Source organism: Macrobrachium rosenbergii, chromosome 13 (genome assembly GCF_040412425.1).
Source record: "Macrobrachium rosenbergii isolate ZJJX-2024 chromosome 13, ASM4041242v1, whole genome shotgun sequence".
NCBI classification, from domain to species: domain Eukaryota; kingdom Metazoa; phylum Arthropoda; class Malacostraca; order Decapoda; family Palaemonidae; genus Macrobrachium; species Macrobrachium rosenbergii.
In genome coordinates, this window is record NC_089753.1 from 43,533,913 (window position 1) to 43,556,390 (window position 22,478).

The 22,478-nt window shown below is 37.0% G+C and overlaps 2 protein-coding genes across 10 annotated transcripts in view; one reads left to right on the forward strand and one right to left on the reverse strand.

Annotated features, from left to right (window-relative positions):
• Positions 1 to 3,058, reverse strand: part of LOC136845248 (U-scoloptoxin(05)-Er1a-like) — a 102,265-nt gene extending 99,207 nt beyond the window's left edge. The window contains exon 1 of one of the 6 annotated variants that reach the window (XM_067115345.1): positions 2,909 to 3,058. The gene's annotated coding sequence lies outside the window, so the exon portion shown is untranslated. Of the gene's footprint in view, positions 1 to 2,895 lie in introns of all 6 variants that reach the window. The other 5 variants (XM_067115346.1, XM_067115348.1, XM_067115347.1 and 2 more) reach the window with 5 other exon arrangements.
• LOC136845247 (uncharacterized protein C2orf42-like) overlaps positions 1 to 22,478 on the forward strand; it is a 132,558-nt gene that overhangs the window by 84,368 nt on the left and 25,712 nt on the right. For 2 of the 4 annotated variants that reach the window (XM_067115342.1, XM_067115344.1), the window contains one exon: positions 17,047 to 17,127. The exons of the other annotated variants lie outside the window; for them this stretch is intronic. The gene's annotated coding sequence lies outside the window, so the exon portion shown is untranslated. The remainder of the gene's footprint in view (positions 1 to 17,046; positions 17,128 to 22,478) is intronic. 4 annotated transcript variants of the gene reach the window in all.

Below are 22,478 nucleotides of genomic sequence, written 5' to 3' on the forward strand. Positions count from 1 at the left end.
ATATATATATATATATATATATAATGTCCATTTATTCGTAAGGTGCATATTTGTGTGTGCATGCAAGTATGTATGCGTGTGCATTTGACGTATATACACACATGCATAAAGAGAAATAAGCAAAGAAAAAAAAAATTTCCCCATGTGTGACAGTTAATTCGCATATAGCACAATGCTGTGAAGACGATGTCATTCAAAAAAAGAGTATTGTTTGCGCTCGAGAGACTTTATAAAGAGAAACTTTAATTTTCCCAAGATTAATTGCTTTAATCATTTTTATAATAGGTTTTCTTATATAAATAAAATATTTTTAAAATGTTGGAAATATTCTGAAGTAAATAAAGTTGTTTACAAAAGATAAAGCGTTGTTTTAGCAATGTCAGAGAGAGAGAGAGAGAGTGAGTGAGTGAGTATTACGTGGTAAAACAGAAAGGTGAAGATGTCAATGCAGAGAAGAATTAAAGATAGAGGTAATAATTATATAAGAGAGAGAGAGAGAGAGAGGTACCATTCACAAATGACCAGTTAACAGAAGAAGGTGAATATGTGATTGATATAGTGTTAAAGAAATAGACTTTAATATGTGTGTGTGTGTGTGTGAGAGAGAGAGAGAGAATTAACTTTCAAAATATGCTCTAGTCAAGACAGGAATGTGCATAAGTTACTGATTTGGTGAAAGAGAATTAGAGACTAAATTAAAGAGAGAGAGAGAGAGAGAGAGAGAGAGAGAGAGAGAGAGAGTGTGTGTGACTATATTACGAAAATCCCCGGCACATTTGTCTCTTGGGGCGCCAACGTAATTAAGCAAGTCGATGACGAGATACATGCCTTGTCGGTTAATAGAAGTCCCACATTTTTCACTTCTCCGTCTCTTTTCCTACTTCTTCATCTCTTCCTTCTTTCTTTCCTTTCTTCAAGTTCTTCTCCGTTTTTCTTTTTTTTTTTCCTTTCTTTTAGGGTTTCCGCGTCTTGTGACTATTTTCTTTCTGCCTTCGTTGCTTTTCGCTTCCTAATTGCCATGTTCCTCTCTTCCTTAATTCATCAGCTTTTTTTTATTCTTCCTTTATTCGTTTTTTCATTCGTTTCTTTTTTTATTGGTTTTCCTTTCATCCTTCTTTTATTTCATACCGGAAGTTATCAGAATTACTTTTCCGCTTTTGTTACAAAAACACTTTTGTCGGTTAAGTAATTTTTTCTCAAATTAAATCTTTTATGTTTCGTTAACTATGAAAGTCATTGGAGATTTTTTTCCTTGAATTTTACATTGTTTTACCGTAATGGTTGCATGCAAAGTTTTATAAATATGATTTTTATGCTTTTATTTTCTGTTGAATTTTTATATACTGTACGTATGTATATATGTATATATATATATATATATATATATATATATATATATATATATATATATATATATATATATATATATATATATATATATATATATATATATAAAGGATACAGGCAGGACAGGTAATCAGACAGACATATCAAGAATTGAGGGCAGTGCCTAATTTATCCTTATGTACAAATGTCTTCAAAGAGATTTTTTGTATAATTTGTATTTAATTATAATTCACAATATTTATTCTTTTATTGCAGCCTTGAAAATGAGACTAGTCGTCTTGAAACGTCGGCACAAATACAGATGATTTTATGCACTAGCCTGTTTCCACTCCCTCAATTCTTGATATATATATATATATATATATATATATATATATATATATATATATATATATATATATATATATATATATGTGTGTGTGTGTGTGTGTGATTATAGAGGCATAAATAGATAATCCGCATTTTTCTGGTTGAGGATAGCATTTTAGAGTGAGGTTGCTAGCCCATCCATATCACCCAGGCTGTGGACAGTTTACTAGGCACCTAATTATTGAAGCTACGACACTCCATGTCGCATTAGTTCGTTCTACTGGAAACTCTGCGCGTGGGTTCGAATCCTGCTACAGGAGGTGAAACTTTCTTTGCTTATTTCCAGCTCGGATGTTCGATTTGATAGTGAGTGTATTAAAAAGTATACGAGAAAGTCGAGAAGTTAAAAGGTCATTATAACCATTAAAAGAACACACACACATATATATATATACATACATATATCTGGTAAAAGTTTGAAAGATACCAGTTGCTCTCTCTCTCTCTCTCTCTCTCTCTCTCTCTCTCTCTCTCTCTCTCTCTCTCTCTATATATATATATATATATATATATATATATATATATATATATATATATATATATATATATAATTATACATATATATATGTGTGTATATATATATATATATGTGTATGTATATATATATATATATATATATATATATATATATATGGTGTGTGTGTATAATGAGAAGAAGAGAAAAGACATTTACCTATTGTTAATTCTATTTCTTAAAGAAATATAATAAATTTACCGCCATGACAGAAGAAACTGACTTGCCACGTTAATTGAACAATTAAAGAATTCGTAATTTTGTGTTATATGAATATTCTGTTTTTTTCTTACATATTTTGTGCTCGATATTAACAGAATGTAATACAAAGCTGTATATTTATTTAATCGTCTGGGAAAAAATGTAATATCCCTTACGTATTTATGAGACGTTAACGGCTTTTTAATCTGTATAATAACTCTCGTAAAACAGAAAAGACAAAAGAACAGCGGGTCATAACTGTCACATGATTTTATATACGAGTACTCTGCGTGCGGGTAATAGATGTGAAATTACAGAAAAAAATAATATTTTCCGTAATACATATGTCCAAATAGTTGTTAATTATCATTCAACGATAATAAACACCACCAGGATAATTGTTCTATCTGGTATAGTCACAGTAATAATAAAAAAATCAAAAGAAAAAAAAATAGTATAAAGACATTCTCGTGTTACACTGTCCCAATGAGCACTCGGAGACCGGGCGAGGTAGACACTCTCCCACTGACGGTTGGCGGAGAACTGAGAGTCTGAGACGAGTGACACGGTTGAACTGACACCACGAATCGGTCAGCTCTGGAGCCTCCTGGGCTGACTTGAATCTTTAAGATGTCCCGTGAACGTCGACAGGTAGACAGTTTGTCATGATTATTGAGTAATACTTCAATATATTGCTCTGGAGTTTTAGTTTTAAGAAAACCATTGAGATGGCTATGTGTCTGTCCGTCCGCACTTTTCTGCCCGCCCCCGAATCTTAAAAACTACTGAGGCTAGAGAGCTGCAAATTGGTGTGTTGATCATTTACCCTCCAATCATCAAACATACCAAATTGCAGCCCTCTAGCCTCAGTAGTTTTTATTTTATTTATGGTTAAAGTTAGCTATGATCGTGCTTCTGGCAACTATATAGGATAGGCCACCACGGGCCATGGTTAAAGTTTCTGGGCCGCGGCTCATACAGCATAAAACCGAGACCACCGAAAGATAAATCTATTTTCGGTGGCCTTGATTATGCGCGGTAGCGACTGTACAGAAAACTCGATTGCACCGAAGAAACTTCGGCGCATTTTTTACTTGTTTAAGTTTCATTCAGTTATAGAACCGTGATATGTCTTTCGTAAAATGATACGGTTTAGACCAGCGGGTAAGTAAGTCCTATAATCGAGGTTCCTTAGCATCAGGGGCCTCGTGCTGTATCATATTTGCCTCCGAGAAGAGGGTAACGTTTTTTGTCTTGGTCTGTTTGTCTCTTTACTTGTCTTTTATTTTTGTTAGCTGGATTATTTAAAATGTTATAGGGGGCCTTTGACGATAGCTTGACCAAAGGTACGTCTCGTAACTGGCGAAGAGATAATTATTAGATATTGGTAAAGATAGGAACGTAGCTTTTGGGGAGAGGGGAACATTTTCATAGGGAAATTTTCGATAGTTTCGAACGCTGTGGGCGGCGGGACGTTGAAAGAGTTTATTGATTGATTGATTGATTTAATTATTTGTTTGTTTGTTTGTTTGTTTGTTGTTCTAGTAGTCTGAAGAGTGTTTCAACGATAAGAGGAGATAATTTCTTTGATTCTGCTTATAGTTTTCAGTCGTACTTCTCTCTAAAATAATGTCGATGAACGATAACTCTCTCTCTCTCTCTCTCTCTCTTCTCTCTCTCTCTCTCTCTCTCTCTCTCTCTCTCTCTCTCTCTCTCTCTCTCTCTCTCTTGCAGTTTTCGAAAACACTGGCGATGAGCGATAAGACTCTCTCTCTACCTCAGTTTTCGAAAACACTGTCGATGAGCGATAAGCTCTCTCTCTCTCTCTCTCTCTCTCTCTCTCTCTCTCTCTCTCTCTCTCTCAGTTTTCGAAAACACTGTCGATGAGCGATAAGCCTCTCTCTCTCTCTCTCTCTCTCTCTCTCTCTCTCTCTCTCTCTCTCTCTCTCTCTCTCCGCTTATAGTTTTCACTCGTACTTCTTCAAGGTAATGTCGATGAGCGTTAAATCTTCTCTCTCTCTCTCTCTCTCTCTCTCTCTCTCTCTCTCTCTCTCTCTCTCTCTCTCTCTCTCCATCCGAAGCGTCCATCGTACTTCTTTTAGAGAACATCATCTAGAAGACTCACAATGTAGTCACGTTAGGCGAAGTACGCAAGAGCGAAGATGAAGGATTATCCTGTTACTGTGATTAGTGGAGACGAAAGAGATGTTCTTGTTTTCTTTCATTCCCTTCTAGTTTCTTTCTAGGTCATACTTACCATAGATAGGTTGTACCGTAGTTGAGAAGACTTAAAGTGGGGGAGCTTTGAACCGTAGTTTACCTTGGGTAAGTTAAAAGTTTCTTTTGAAATGTAGTATATATATATATATATATATATATATATATATATATATATATATATATATATGAATGGTAATTTCAGATGACCTGAGGTCGGGGACAGTTTGGGATGAATTAGAGGTTACCGTGAATCATAATATGATTAAACTTAATCTAAGCTGAAATTTTAATCGTTTGAAGTTCACCATGAACAGGTTATTTGATCGAATGACCTGTTCACGGCAAACTTCAAACGATTTGAACTTCAAATTATTTTAACGTTGACCATACAACTGATTCACGATAAACTTCAAACGGTTTAAACTTCAGCTTAGATTAAGCTGAAGTTTAAATCATTTGAAGTTAACGGTGAACCAAAAATATGCTCAGACTTAATCTAAGCTGAAGTTTAAATCCTTTGAAGTTCACCAAAGTGTTGAATCAGCATAAAATTCTTTGTTAAGATTGACAAAAGTGAATAAAAACTTACCGCGAAGCAGTTAGCTGTGACCACACCTCGGAAGTAAGGTCAGAATTTAATGACCCCTGTGAGTTATGACCCCCTTAAAGTGGCCCGACCTCCAGTCTTATTGAGTAATCATACCATCTACCGGGTTCTCGCACCTGGGGAGTCTTCTCCCACTTGGGGATTCCTCTCCCACCTGGGGTGCCTTACGAAACCCTTGCGACTGGATTATAGATAACACAGATTCATCTTCCTTATGCCTCGCTTGGAACCTTTCCTTGACTTAGGGTGAGAGAAGTCATGTCTCAGTCGAGGAAGTTTAAAGCGTGAAGATACGTACACACATACACACACAACACATATATATACACACACACACACACACACACATATATATATATATATATATATATATATATATATATATATATATATATATATATATATATATATATATATATATATATATATATACAGTATATACATATAATATGCGAGTGTGTGCGTGTTATTCCAGAGGTAGAGTGAATGGGATGTTAGACGACATTTGTATACCTTAATATTTTTAATATGACAACTGTGTGTATGATATATATATATATATATATATATATATATATATATATATATATATATATATATATATATATATATATTTATTTATATATATATATATATAGTGTCTAGGTAAACTGTACTGAATTCCAATAGGATTTATTCTTCATCTGTTACACCAGACATATTTAATCTCTTAGGAATTTGTATATTTTCCAATAAACGTTTATAATAAAAAAAAGAATAATTCTAGCCGCTGCATTTCTAGAGTATAGTTAACCAAACAGCCTCAGCCTTCAGGGTGGGTGAACACCTTATTCCATTGGGAAGGACGCGAGATTGGTTACGTAAAGTTTGGGAAGATAGAATTATGAGTCTGTAGATCCCAAGGGCTAAAGAATAGGTATTATTTAGACTCGTGGTTCTCAACCTGGTGGCGCGCCCCCCTAGTGGGGTGTCAGCAGTTTCAAAGGGGGGGCGCGAGCCGTAGGGAAAAATTATAAATTATCTAATTATATCCGATATTCTCTTAACAACCGTCGCTAAGAAGCAGTGTCAAGTATCTTACTAATTCATTCCCAGATGAATAAAAACAACCCTTCTCTTTCTCTTTTTTTATTTTCCTTTAAAACTGGGAGGGAATTTTACTCATAGATGCAAGGACTAACTCTTTGAGGGGACGTGGTAATGAAAAGATTAAGAACCACTTATTTAGACCTTAGTAAACCCCATGCCGGAAGCATTATGACGTGTGGATTGCCCTGGTTAAGATTGCATTTGCGAGAACAGAGAACAGAAGTAAACTGGGCGTTCGGAGTCTTTTAATGATATGTTTGCACTGGGGGACGTAAACTCTGCCAGTTCTGATTACAGAATCTTTGGCAGTCTGCTGCTCTGCTGCAAACAGTGTGACGTCTTCTAGCATCAGGTTTAACACAACTCAGTTTAGTAGGAGTTTAATCGTGGCTACAACTTGAATGTGGTGCAGCTGTGGAATCTTCTGACTACAAATGTTTAAGCGAGGAGCAAATTCCTCCCCGCCTTTAGTTTTCTGTAAAAGAGAACAGTTGAAATGGCTTTGTCTGTCCGTCCGCACTTTTTCTGTCCGCCCACAGATTTTAAAAACTACTGAGGCTAGAGGGCAGCAAATTGGTATGTTGATCATCCAGCCTCCAGTCATCAAACATACCAAATTGCAGCCCTCCGGCCTCAGTAGTTTTTACTTTATTTAAGGTTAAGGTTAGCCATAGATCGTGCGTCTGGCAGCGCTTTCCGGAGGCTTCACCAACACACCTTCACTTGACCGCATCTGGGGAGCAGCTGAGCGCTGCCCGGTCGTAGCTGAAGGTTTCATACAGCATTATAAGCTGTACAGAAAACTTGATTGCTCCGAAGAAACTTCGGCGCATTTTTCACTTGTCTGTTGACGTCTCCCGAATTTCGGGTCAGTCGGTTTTATTTTCTGCTCCCTCATATTTATTTATTGAGCACCTTTAATTATAACTAATGTCTCTCTCCCGTGCAGGCTGGTTTCGCTTAGGACCCCTCTTGGGTTTAAAGTCTGTTGGCTGGCTCTGTCCATAGAGGTTTTAACTGAAGATTTAGAGCAAGAAAAGAAAAAGGGAGACTTGAAAATTTATGTGCTTAACTAAATTCTTCATAAACTACATTGTCGTGTTATATTTTAACGTAACTGGGGTCGTGACTCATTCAGAGATTACTTGGTTAGTGTGGATTATTAATCGCACCCCATTCAAATTGTCATTATGAAATACATTTTGTTCTTCCTGTATAGGCCTAAGGCCCTGGAGAATGTGCTTCCCAGCACGGACAGTATATTAACTGCTGCTTTAAGTATGTGTCAATTATCATTCGAAAGAAGGTCAGCGTTGAAGCTCATCCATAATTTATTATTAGTTTATTCATTCTTATTAAATCACCGGTATAAGGTAAAGGTTAATTTTACGTATCTCAAATTATTTTAAAGCACGTAAAGAAGTTTTCTAAGGTAACAACCAAATATCAATAATATTTATTTTTTCACAGACTTCATTATATAAGTTTTCATATTTTCTCATTTTTTCTCGCTGTGAAACACATGCAAAGAAAGAATTTAGAATGTTCAACCTTGACTTCATTTACATATTCAGGCTCTGTCACGCGTAAAATGTGAAAGGATTTATTGTATAGCTTATCGGTTTGCGAAATCTAAAATTTTATCATTAATATATCATTAATGTTTTCCCTGATCGATAATACTCTACGGTGATGTAATATATCATTAATATATCAGTAATGCGTTCCTTGATTGATAATACTCTACGGTGATGTAATATATCATCTTTATATAATTATCATTAATGTGTTCCCTAATTGATAATACTCTACGGTGATGTAACAGATAATTTGATTTACTTTCGACCCCCTGATTCGCGAGGAAGTATATCTGAGAGAGAGAGAGAAAGAGAAAGAGAGAGACTACTAATTTGCTTCAAAGAGTATTTTATTCAGTTAAACTGTCCGCTTGACAATCACCATTGAATAAATGAATGTATAAGTAATTTAAAATGTACTCGTCATATGCCGCTCTGAGTTATCAAGAGGAATAGTACTCCAGGATTTACGAGATACCTTTGGATTTGCTCTCAGAGATAATCTGGGCTGCTCTTCATCGCTCTTTTACCGAAGTTTTCATCTTTAATTTATGGGATCTTAGGATTTTTTTCTCTTCAAGAAAAGCTGAATTTAAGGGAAACAAGTAAAAAATGCGGCGAAGTTTCTTCGGCGCAGTCGAGTTTCCCGTATAGCCGCTACAGAGTATAATCAGGGCCACCGAAAATAGATCTATCTTTCGATGGTCTCGGCATAATGCTGAATGAGCCGCGTCCCGTGAAATTGTAACCACTGCCCGGTGGTGGCCTACCGGCCCTATATCGTTGCCAGAAGCACGATCATGGCTAACTTTAACCTTAAATAAAACACAAACTACCGAGGCTAGAGGGCTGCAATTTGGTATATTTGATGATTTGAGGGTGGATGATCAACATATGAATTTGCAGCCCTCTAGCCTCATTAGTTTTTAAGATCTGAGGGCGGAAAGAAAAAGTGCGGACAGAAAAAAGTGAGGACGGACAGACGAAGCTTTCACAACAGTTTTCTTTTACGGAAAACTAAAAACGAAGGTCTTCAAGTGAGTTATCTAGACAGAACGCTTAGTGAGAAAATGGATCACGAAATGATGAATATCTTTGGAGATAAGCTGTCAGAAGACAGTACAATTTCTTGTCGATGGAGTGAGTACTTGGAAAGGTTACTCAGTGTAGATGACAGATTATGATATATTTTATTTGATATTACCCCTTAACAGTCTTCCCAATTTCAAAGTATAGGTAGCGTCTCAGATGCTGAGCTGTCTTGAAAATGTCTCGGATGTCGAACAGTCTTGCCAACATTCCTGGCACCGAAGAGGCTACCAAACATCCCACCACACATCGAACAGGCTTGCCAACCATATTCAAATCGAACAGAACTACCAACTTAGTAAGCATCTCAGAGAACGGAGTTTACCAACGACCCTAAAACTAGACTCACAGGCTTAATAAAAGCCATGGAAATATTTAAGAGAACAGCACCATACTCCAGATTCTCGGAGATATTCTGCAATTCAGCCGACGTCCCTTCAGAGTCACTGAAAATGCATCAGCTCGAGGCACCAGTTGTCCTTTGATGACGAGGCTATTTGCATGACAGAGTTAAAACGCTAACAGAGTACGAATATGAAGAAGAAGCCTTGATTACCTGGGTTTAAATCTGATGTTTTCGGTGCTCCCGAGGTAACGAACTGAGGTGGATTTTAAAAGCAATGCCATCTGAAGGATATTTTTTCAAGTCTGTTACGACCAACTTTTCTATAAAAGAAATTCCGTTTAAAAAATGAACGTTAAAGAATAGATCGTAATTATTCACGCATAATTACTTGCGTGTTTAAGAGGCTGTGCGCAGAGCGTGCAACTGTAATAGTTGGTTTATCGTAACCCTCGTTAAGTTTTCATCATCTAAAGTGTCCATTTTTCTATATTTTATAGATAAATGTTTTATCTATATTTATAGATAAATTCAGTGGTTCATTTAGCGAGTGGTTTCACTACACTTTTTCTTATAGAGTGTGTATAAATATACACACACACACATATATATATGTGTGTGTGTGTGTGTGTTTGTGTGGGTGTGTGTGCTTGTGTGTGGGGGGGGGCGGGGCGATGTTAGCCTTAACCTTGAGAGGGAACAGAAGCGGATAATATTATCAAGAAAGAAAGGTGTTGAGAGAGAAAGTAAGAGTATTCATCCAGTGTATTCCTCTTAATCATTTTAAATGTGACTCTTGTTGACGTTCGAGTCTTTATTTCTTGTCAGGTATTATCTCGTTAGAGTCCCTTTTGTCTTTCTAGATAGAATTTACCTTATTTGCTTAAAATTATCTTCCCAGGCACTGGTTTGTCATGCGAGGAAAAGGATCTCCTCTGCCTTTTCTTCTTTGGGGTCTTTCCAGCGTGCTGTCGTAATTTCTTCTCAGAATAACTTTAATGCTTTAAACGATTAGCTTAGAAACATATGTCTTGACGTTATATTTTTCCTTAAATTTATTAACTACGAAGCGATCACGCAGAATAGCCTATATATCTAAAAATCATTCAAAAAAACGGATAAGCAACTCGAAAGGGTGTAGGGCAGTGGTTCCCAACGTTGGGCGTACACCCCCCAGGGGGTTATTTTGATTTTTAAAGAGGGGCAATTCGAGAATGTTTAGACCAAGTTAATGCCTTTTAGGCTTCCTCTGCGTGAATATAAGAATTATATATCACCACAGGGGGCATCAGGATTTTAAAGGTGATTAGGTGGGGCATGGACAAAAGAAAGAGTTGGGAACCACTGGTGTGGGGTAAGTTGGGTATATTTTCAAATGAGAAAGTTAGTAGAATTTTGAAATAAAACCGAAAAGAACTCTGAAAAACTGTAGATCAGATATATAAAAAGTGGGCGAACGACCTTGAATTCGATTGTCATTTTCTAAATCACTTTGGCGGTTTGAACCTAAATCTTCACGGCTTTTCTTAAATAAAGAAAAATGTAAGAGGTCAGTGTTATTCCGTTTCATCTTGTATCTCTCTCTCTCTCTCTCTCTCTCTCTCTCTCTCTCTCTCTCTCTCTCTCTCTCATGGAGCCAACTGATGTCATCATTTAAAGGGAAATCTTCCGGGTTTTCTCTCAGAATTTGCATATCCGGAACGAATATTCATCATTCAGATATAGCTCGTTGTTCCGAGAACTTCCCTTTCGTCATATATCACGTTTGGAGGACTGTGATAAGGAAGAATATATAGAGTAGGGTAGAAAGCGAGACATAATCAAGGAAAACGGAGAGAATTCCGTTTCATAAATAAGACGAAATTAGGGAAAAGGTTCAAGGCAATTTTCCTGTGAATAGGTAGAGAATAGGGAAAAATTTCTAGAGAATTTCCCTTCGTGAAGGAATGTATATCATGGAAAGTTGGGGGAATACGAGAAATGATAAAGAAAAAATGAGACTTCCATTTAATAAATAAGAGGAACTTAAGGAAAAGGTCCAAGGCAATTTCCCTGTGAATCAGTAGGGTATAGGGAAAATTTTCTAGAGAATTTCCCTTCATAAGGGAATGTATATAAAGTTGGGGAGAAAACGAGAGATGACAGTAAAAATGAGAGACTGCCATTTGATAAATAGGAATATATTAGGGAAAAGTTATAAGACAATTTCCCTATGAATAAGTAGAGTATAGGGAGAATTTTTCAATAATGTCCCTTCGTGTAAGGATAGTTTAGGGAAAAGTTGAAGAAAATTTCCCTACGTATCAAGGGAGTTTCTATAGAGTACCCTAATTCAGTAGGTGATGAAGGGGCCGACCTATTGCCCTAATCTATCCCAGACCTGCTAGAAACAAAGGAAGGGAGAGAGCAATGGATTAGGCCTCATTCCAAGGAAGGAATAGACCTGCTCATTGAAAGACGGAGGATTATAAGAAGTAGACAAGTAAATTTGCTAAAGATAATATATTACGTCCTGTTTTTAGGGAAAAGGGACAAAAAAATCCCCTCTTTTTTTTAATAGTCTAATTTTTATAAAGTGAGTCAGACATTTTTATTTTATTCTCTAGAGACCGAGAAGCTTATGAATACCTTTGAATTTTTCGAAATAGATTGAGTGCCCAGTTTCTTATGGAATTAATGGCGAGCCTGACACTCCAATTCAGACTCGGCCACTGCGTTAAAAATCCAGGTGAATAGAACAGACTTTTTAAATGATGATAAATCCCCCTTGTAAAGAAAGGAAGGTTAAGTGACTCATAAATTATATATGTACTGTATATATATGTGTATATATATGTATGTATATACGTATATATATGAATGAATTTTTATCACATCACTGTGATTCATATACAAGCATTAAGCTACAAAAGTCCTTTAATATCCAATTCACTCTACCTCGGCAATAATATATTTTCATATATGTTACCCGAAGGGGAATTTTTTAGTTGATAATAAGTTCGGGTAACATATATGAAAATATACTATTCCCGAGGCAGAGTGAATTGGATATTAAAGGATGTTTGTAGCTTAATGCACGTGTGTATGTATATATATATATATATATATATATATATATATATATATATATATATATATATATATATATATATATATATATATATATATATATATATATAACATATTTATAAATGGCAGGGAAACCTACCTAGTAAATTGTGAAAATCTGAAAATTCGGTATGTTTTGAATTTAGAAATACGAGGGAAATATATTATCTCTCTGCATATAATATGGGTATAATGAAAATTCCTGAAGCATGTAAGCTCTGCTAAGCGCATAAGGGAAGAAACATTATGTATGAAAGTTATCTAGGGAAAAATCCCCACGTAATGAAGACGACGTAGGAAAAATATCCCCCAACGTAGGGAAAAATAATCCAGACTGTTGTGCAGTTCATTTCTATAGTGGGGCTCTGCTGAATGAATGGCAAAGAAAAAAAAGAATGGAAGTCTGTGATTAGGAATTAGGCGAGAGAGAGAGAGAGAGAGAGAGAGAGAGAGAGAGAGAGAGAGCGATTGGAATCAAAAGGTCATATTATGAGAATTAGAGGTACAGTATTTGGGTGAAAAGAGAAAGGGAAATTAGATATAAAACGCTGCGTAGCAAATTAAGTATATTCGCCAAAATAGAAAAATTGATTCCGATGTAAATAAATGTCTTACGATTTAAATATTAAAGCCACCTGAGAAATCTAATGAAAAATTAGCCTCTAAATGTCATAAATATGAAACATTATGAAAATTATTGAAACGACATTTGGCAGCGACAGTCATAAGGGACCAGGTGAAGAGGAGAGAAACTTCTCTGTAACCTCCCTAATTAATATCCGTAGGGGTGCTAATGCCGTGTGCACTGCACCTCAAGCGGTGCACTGTAGGCATTACTCAAGGTTCTTTGCAGCGTCCCTTCTGCTCCTAGCTGCAACCCCTTTCATTCCTTTTACTGTACCTCCATTCATAATCTCTTTCTTCCGTCTTGCTATCCACCTTCTACTAACAATTGTTTCATAGTGCAACTGCGAGGTTTTCCTCCCGTTACACCTTTCAAACCTTTCTACTCTCAATTTTAAGTTTCAGCGCTGAATGATCTCATAGGTCCCAGCGCTTGGCCGTTAGCCTAAATTCTATATTCCTTCATTCCTCCCGAATTAATCAACCTACCTGACATCAAAGGCGTCACCCGGAAGCCGTTCTTGCAAAAGACTCATTTTCAAAATATCGAAAAGATGGATTTTTTATTATTCATTATCTTATTTATTCATATATTTATTTATTTGTTTGTTTATTTGTCTATTTGTTCATTTATTTATGTTATTTATATATTTACTCAATTGAATTATTCATTTATTTTATTTATCCATTTTATCTATTTTATTACTTTATTGACTGTATTTATTTGTTTATTCTATTATTTTTATTTATTTATTTTTTCGTTTTATTTATTTATGTATGCTATCTATTAATTTATTTATATATTTTATTTATTATTATTTATGTATTTGTTTATTTATTTATTAATTTTATATATTCACTTATTTTATCCTCTCGGTATTCGTTGATATTATGTATTTCCTCCGGATTTTGACTTCGAAAGGACAGTTGGACCTTGACGGGTGAACGTAAGTTCCAGAGCTCCACTTGTGTCACTACATCGCTAGAAATCCACTGTGAGTTTTTTTTTTATAAATATACCTCAAGGTGAGTATCCAAGGCGTATCCTAAATGCAACTTTGTCAAAAGAATCTCATCTGGCCAAGAGTTTTATCGTTGTTAATATCTTAAGGGCAAATGCGGCAATTTTGCCATACTTTAGGTGGATTTTTCGTAAGACTCAGTTACCGTAAGTAGATAATTATTATTATTATTATTATTATTATTATTATTATTATTATTATTATTATTATTATTAAAAATTTAACACTGCCAACACTTTTCATAGAAAGGATGATTTTTTCCTGTTAAATGGCCGTAACGATAAGAAAACAAAGAAATAATAATGGAAATTTAGAATAAAAAAATAAAAATAGACGTTGATTAGATTTTCAAAGGAAGCGAGAATCAAAGAAAACGGAGCAACAAATATTAGAGCAACTGACAAGCAAAAAAAAAAAAATCTGCTGCCTCTTTGCGTGCTAAAGATCCGCTGGAAGCCCAAGTCTCATTCCGAAATGGTCTCCCCATGAGGCTGTCTTCCGATTCCATGTTTTTATTGGAATTGAAAAAAGAAATCGAAGCGATTTCATACTTTTATCGAAATTGGAAAAGATTCGGCCAAGCCTAAGAGACGCCAGCAGAACCCTGGTTACGTTCGGTCTCATAAAAATCATGGTGGGAAAAGATAAAGTTGATATATCTCCCGCTGAAATAGTGGTGACAGATTTATTTACTAAAACACGAATCTATTTGTTTTTCTCTCTAAATTTTATCATGGTTTCTTTCAGCAGATTACTTTCATACACAAGTAACAGCGCTGCAGCGTCTTTGGCGCGACATATGCGGGGCGAAACGAGCGTAACCGTCGTTTCTTCCAGGGAATTTAAAACTTTCCCGTTTTTCGTCGAGTAAGAATGAATAAACCAAAAATATGGAGGCCCTTTTTAATCTAGCTAGAAAGCCCGCCTTCGCTTTCAAAACCAATAACATTTCTAAAGATATATTTGACTCCCACGAGGAAAAAAAAATATTGCTTCAAGCTCGTATTTCAAGATCAAATCGGAAGACGTCAGACATTGTTTTACAAATGATGGTGGAAATACGATCGTTGCCGCGCAGTAGTGCTTTCTCTTTCCGGCTCCTCCTCTTCTGTATTTTGCTTCAGAAGACTGGGAATTCGACCAACAACAATAACAGAGGAGTAACGAAAGACAGAAAAGTATTGAGAAAAAGAACATTTAAGCAATAAATGTTGACTTAGAGACATGTTTTTGAAGCGCGCTGGCGACGTAAAATGAAAAGCTTGGATGAGATGTTACGCAATCAAGTCATAAAATTATATTTTTTTCCGATAACAATAGATTCTTTCTAACGTCGAGAATCGAACTTTATGCGTACCCTAACGTTCCATTAGTTTTGTCCTCTCTCTCTCTCTCTCTCTCTCTCTCTCTCTCTCTCTCTCTCTCTCTCTCTCTCTCTGTGGAATCATTGGCTTTTAATGTTTAACCTCTCTCCCTTTCCTCCAGGCTCACGAAATCAGGTATCAGTTTAGTTCATTTCATCTTCTCTCTCTCTCTCTCTCTCTCTCTCTCTCTCTCTCTCTCTCTCTCTCTCTCTCTCTCTTGCACCCCACGTATTCTATTTCATAAACCATTGTGACATGGCCCTGATAGCAACTTCCTCCTTCATTAGAATCCTGTCACTTCCGTTATGTAGAAAATTTTCGTAAATGGCTTTCTCAAGATAATATTCCTTGATGCGGGAACGGGTTCTTTTTTACAATAAATAAATAAATAAATTTATAAATAAATAAATAAATATGTATATATAAATGTTTTTTCGGATCTTTCCTAGATAGTGACCCCAGCAAAGTTCGGAGGTCGTTATCTAGGACTAAAATATCCTGGGGGTTATTATCATGATATTTACAGCCTTTTGTTCATGTTTTTACGGTCACTCCCAACGGGCTTGTACTAAACACGCTGCAAAGGTGGATACATACCGGGTTAAAACCCTTCGGGGTCACTGTCTAGGAAAGGTCCGTTTTTTCTTCATATTCATATGAACTGGAGATCTTGAGCAATTCCAAGCAATCAGTATTCATACTTTTTTTTCGTAGATATTTACTATAAGTTATCCAGATTCCAAGTGACAGTTTTTTCAGTAATTTGCTTCATAAAGTAATGAAAACGATTAAACACGATGGAAATTTCGCTTGCTAGAAGGACATTCCCCCCAACCCCCCGTGTATGGGACGCTGCAGTAACATACAGTGCACTTTGGAACTTTCGATCGCAAATATTTGGGGCTGTTGTTTTTATTTATTATTATATTTTTGTGTGTTCCACGTTTTGAATTTCCGCATTGTAAAACTCCGGAGGAAAAATTAAATGTCGCTACTTTCACCTTGTAAATGCCAAATTAAGAAACTTCCACATCATTGGGTGGTTTTTGTGACTGCACAGAAGACTGATAAGCAGCCCGTCGGCCCCATAAATAGGTTCACGTGGAATGGCTGGCTAATATTTACTGATGGGATGGTGTCGATCAGGGTTGATGAAGAAAAGCTACTGAGACTGGTGAAAGGGGTATCAAGTGTTTACAGTTAGGGAAAGTTGAAAGTGAAGACTAGTACGATAAGAGTTTTAGGGTTAATGGAAACAATAAGGATGGAGCATTCACTGTTAGTAATGAATGATTAGCATAAATGTAACAGATAATGGTAGGCTGAGAGAAATAAGCCACAGAACAGATAAGCCAAGGATAAGGGTCACTGAAAAGGATTTGTAAGAGAATAATGCCCCCCAAGAAAGCGGAAGATGGAGTGCATGAAATAATGGTTGAGCTATTTCTCCTTTACGGAAGTGAAGTGGGAGTGCTGAATGTAATTGGAGGAAAAAATTGGTAGTTGTTGGAATTAACTGTCTACATAGTACATTTGGAGACAGAATGATTGTCATACTGTGTTTTTTTGCAGGGATTTGGTCACGTGGAGAGAATGGAAGATTGTAGACTGGTGAAACCTGTATAACTTGGAGGTCCTTGGGGGAAGGAAGAGGTGAGTGGCTCGGTATATGTGTAAGCAAATGTCTCAGATAATAATCTTGAGAAATTTTCAACCAATAATACAAAGATATGATTAATAGAACACTTATTTACTGCAAATAAAGAATAGAAGTAATAAATAGAGGTAATAAAGAAAACGGGAAGAAAGTGTCAAAAGAAGAAATGCAGAATCAAACTGGGAAGTTGAAGGGGAAAAAGAATCTTGAAAATTTACGGAAATTGAAAGTCTGGGAAACGCTCTGTTAACTCCAGGCGAAGGACAAAGTGAAGAGAAGTCCGAAGTCATGATAGAAAAACTTCTTCATTATCTCCTTTCAAGAGAGAGAGAGAGAGAGAGAGAGAGAGAGAGAGAGAGAGAGAGAGAGAGAGAGAGAGAGAGAAGGAATCAACATTAAGAGAAATAAAAAATACTTTACTGTCCGAAATACAAACCTTTCTTCGTGGATTTAGCAAACTGGATTTCTGATTTATAAATGAGAGAGAGAGAGAGAGAGAGAGTATCGTCTTGATGTACGACAGCTGAGAGGAAAGGAAATGAGACTCATTACTGTTTTTTTGGAGAATGAATAGAGAGGGAGCGTTGGGTACAGTGAGAACCATTATTATACTTCCTCTTGTATTTTGAAAGATGATTTATTCTTTACTTTTTCTGTGTATTCTAAAATAGGATTTAATTCACATTTATCGGCGAAGAATATTATAAGTATGATACATTTTAAAGTATGAAATGGATAACGTGAATTGCAGTGTAGGACTGTTTTAACTAGCTTGTAAAAACACCGATATTCATAGAAATTTCCTTAGAAATAAAACCTTATTTTCGTCTCCTTATCTTGATATTTAACGGCGGTCTAAGAGCGGTCTGGAATATATTTTGTTTTATGAAATTTAAGTTTAGTTTTACTGTTATTGTCCTCAATAGCAGGTATACCATCGGTATAGTTCTTTCATTTATTTGTTTACAGAAGGTATACCATGAGTTTTAAGGATTTTTATATAATTATATATTTTTGCACTTACGAATTCATCTATATTAGATCGCTGACTGTTGTTTTCACTGCTTTTTTTAATTATATACTTTTGTTTTTATGCGTTTTTCTATATTAGATCACATACTACTGTCTGTTACCCTGAATGCTCCTTTGATTGTATGTGTGTCAGTGTGTAGCAGAATATCTGTATGTGCGTGTGTGTCTCTAGTAGAATAGCTGTATGTGTGAGTATGTGTAGCAGAATAGCTGTATGTGTGAATGTGTGCAACAGAATAGCTGTATGGTATGTGCGAGTGTGTGCAGCAGAATAGCTGTATGTGTGAGTGTGTGCAGCAGAATAGCTGTATGTGTGAGTGTGTGCAGCAGAATAGCTGTATGTGTGAGTGTGTGTAGGAGAATAGCTGTATGTGTGAGTGCGTGCAGCAGAATAGCTGTATGTGTGAGTGTGTGCAGCAGAATAGCTGTATGTGTGAGTGTGTGCAGCAGAATAGCTGTATGTGTGAGTGTGTGCAGCAGAATAGCTGTATGTGCGAATGTGTGCAGCAGAATAGCTGTATGTGTGAGTGTGTGCAGGAGAATAGCTGTATGTGTGAGTGTGTGCAGCAGAATAGCTGTATGTGTTAGTGTGTGCAGCAGAATAGCTGTATGTGCGAATGTGTGCAGCAGAATAGATGTATGTGTGAGTGTGTGCAGGAGAATAGCTGTATGTGTGAGTGTGTGCAGCAGAATAGCCGTATGTGTGAGTGTGTGCAGCAGAATAACTGTATGTGTGAGTGTGTGCAGCAGAATAGCTGTATGTGCGAATGTGTGCAGCAGAATAGCTGTATGTGTGAGTGTGTGCAGCAGAATAGCTGTATGTGTGAGTGCAGCAGAATAGCTGTATGTGTGAGTGTGTGCAGGAGAATAGCTGTATGTGTGAGTGTGTGCAGCAGAATAGCCGTATGTGTGAGTGTGTGCAGCAGAATAACTGTATGTGTGAGTGTGTGCAGCAGAATAGCTGTATGTGCGAATGTGTGCAGCAGAATAGTTGTATGTGTGAGTGTGTGCAGCAGAATAGCTGTATGTGCGAATGTGTGCAGTAGAATAGCTGTATGTGTGAGTGTGTGTAGCAGAATAGCTGTATGTGTGAGTATTTGTAGCAGAATAGCTGTATGTGTGAGTGTGTGCAGGAGAATAGCTGTATGTGTGAGTGTGTGTAGCAGAATAGCTGTATGTGTGAGTGTGTGTAGCAGAATAGCTGTATGTGTGAGTATTTGTAGCAGAATAGCTGTATGTGTGAGTGTGTGCAGGAGAATAGCTGTATGTGTGAGTGTGTGTAGCAGAATAGTTGTATGTGTGAGTGTGTGCAGCAGAATAGCTGTATGTGTGAGTATTTGTAGCAGAATAGCTGTATGTGTGAGTGTGTGCAGGAGAATAGCTGTATGTGTGAGTGTGTGTAGCAGAATAGCTGTATGTGTGAGTGTGTGCAGCAGAATAGTTGTATGTGTGAGTGTGTGCAGCAGAATAGTTGTATGTGTGAGTGTGTGCAGCAGAATAGCTGTATGTGTGAGTGTGTGCAGCAGAATAGCTGTATGTGCGAATGTGTGCAGCAGAATAGTTGTATGTGTGAGTGTGTGCAGCAGAATAGCTGTATGTGTGAGTGCAGCAGAATAGCTGTATGTGTGAATGTGTGCAGCAGAATAGCTGTATGCGTGAGTGTGTGTAGCAGAATAGCTGTATGTGCGAATGTGTGCAGCAGAATAGTTGTATGTGTGAGTGTGTGCAGCAGAATAGCTGTATGTGCAAATGTGTGCAGTAGAATAGCTGTATGTGCGAATGTGTGCAGCAGAATAGCTGTATGTGTGAGTGTGTGCAGGAGAATAGCTGTATGTGTGAGTGTGTGCAGCAGAATAGCTGTATGTGTGAGTGTGTGCAGCAGAATAGCTGTATGTATGAGTGTGTGCATTAGAATAGCTGTATGTGTGAGTGTGTGTAGCAGAATAGCTGTATGTATGAGTGTGTGCCGCAGAATAGCTGTATGTATGAGTGTGTGCATTAGAATAGCTGTATGTGTGAGTGTGTGTAGCAGAATAGCTGTATGTATGAGTGTGTGCCGCAGAATAGTTGTATGTGTGAGTGTGTGCAGCAGAATAGCTGTATGTGCGAATATGTGCAGCAGAATAGCTGTATGTGTGAATGTGTGCAGCAGAATAGCTGTATGTGTGAGTGTGTGCAGCAGAATAGCTGTATGTGTGAGTGTGTGCAGCAGAATAGCTGTATGTGTGAGTGCAGCAGAATAGCTGTATGTGTGAGCATGTCTAGCAAAATAGCTGTATGTGTGAGTGTGTGTAGCAGAATGGTAGCTGTGTGTGTGTGTGTGTGTGTGTGTGTGTGTGTGTGTGTGTGTGTGTGTACGGGCGACGTGACGTGACCCTATATACAAAAGAAACCGTCCCCGTAACTCAGTCAGTTTAATCTATCTTATGAAACAAGACCATTGTGCAGTCACTATTCCCAGCTTTCCTTCCTTCAATTCCGTTTCGTTGGCCCCAGCAGGAACGTAAAATCTTGATCGGTCAGCAGAGTGAGGTCTCTCGCTCTTTCACTATTCCCACGAGAAAGCTTCTAGATCGAAGTGCGTGATTTTCGGAATCACGATTCCCTTCACCCATTCCCATTCCCATGGCCCCCTAGATTAAATCCACACCCTTTTTATCCATTCTCCCCCCCACCCCCCGTTGGCGCCCCCTTCCATGGAAAGTGAGTTGCTATAAAGTACCGGACGGTCCTTGATAGATTTAGGTTCGGAGACTGATCTTATTTCTAGTAATGTCACGTGCGTCTGAAATCAAAGATACCTTATTTTACTCCTTTTTTTTTATTTCGGGTGTGTTTCTGTCTATTATTCTGCCTGCCTGCTTATATATTTATTTATGTAATTATATATGAAATCGCCGACGTATCACTGCCAAGCATTCCTTTTTTTTTTATCCATTGAGCCAAATTCATTATACAACCAGTGGTTTGCAGATAACATCGTAGTTACTAGACCTAATTTGTCGCTGTCTTGTGTATCACGTGACATTTCAAAGCTTATTTTTTCTAATGAGCTTCACACAGTACCTGTGGTAAATGACTAATAAGCAGGCATTTCTTCATTTCTCCTCTAATATATAGATGGCTATTGAAGTTAACTATCTGCCTTAATTATTATAATTACTGTTCTTGGAAACTTTAGTCAACCTTATTTACTGGACTTTTCAACCTTCAAGTTGATGAATTGCTTCGACTTGCAAGAGATAACATTTACAATATATAGGCCTATATAATTATTATTACCATATGGGCCTCACTTCTCTCTCTCTCGTCTCTCGTCTTAATGCTCCTCTGAAATTTGCACCTGATGGATTCTTCCCCCTTCTCCTCTCTCTCTCTCTCTCTCTCTCTCTCTCTCTCTCTCTCTCTCTCTCTCACACACACACACACACACACACACAAACACACATCTGTTTTGCATATTGATATCTCGCCCCGCCGAAATATGCATAATTCAGCCCCTTTCATTATGTAGAGGCGAATTTTGCTGCAGACCGAGTCATCATTACGCCAGGTTTGACGATCTCTCTCTCTCTCTCTCTCTCTCTCTCTCTCTCTCTCTCTCTCTCTCTCTCTCTCTCCTCTGGGACATTCAAGCTTTTAATAACTGTTCATATTAGAAGAATGTAAATATATTTAAATTAATCTTTATGGTTTTGTTTGATGTCGAATGTCACAATATACCGAGGTTAAATTGAATGCATACGTACATATGTACATGAAACAGTTCTTATCATAAACCTTGACTTAAATACTGGTATGCATTTACTAAAACGGCACCAATAAAGATCCCGACAAACTGGATGAAACATTCAATAAAAAGGAACTGCTGCTTCTTGGCGAACTCTCTTGCGAGGAGACGAAAGTTAGGCTGATAACTTCACCATTTCAAAGAAAGAAGATGCCAGGTTTTACCAGAGAGAGGAATTGAAACGTGATCAAGGAATACTGATTGAGTTTGGTGTGTTTTTGCGTTCGATTGGAGATTAATTGAGTTATTGAAGAGAGTGTGGGTGGTTTCAATAAAGAGTAAATGCATTTGATGGTAAAACGACATTAGTTTGGAGAGAATGAATAAAGGCTTATATATACGAAATGACACCAGTTGAGCAGCTATATAAGGTAGTAATCGGCATTGGCAACAAACTCCATTTAAATCTGATAACCAACACTGATGGACCGCGACAAAAGACGGAAGTTGAGTTGGATAGGGATGAATAATGGAAGCTGATAAGAGAGAGTAATTGGCTGATAAGAAAGAATAACTGAATGACAA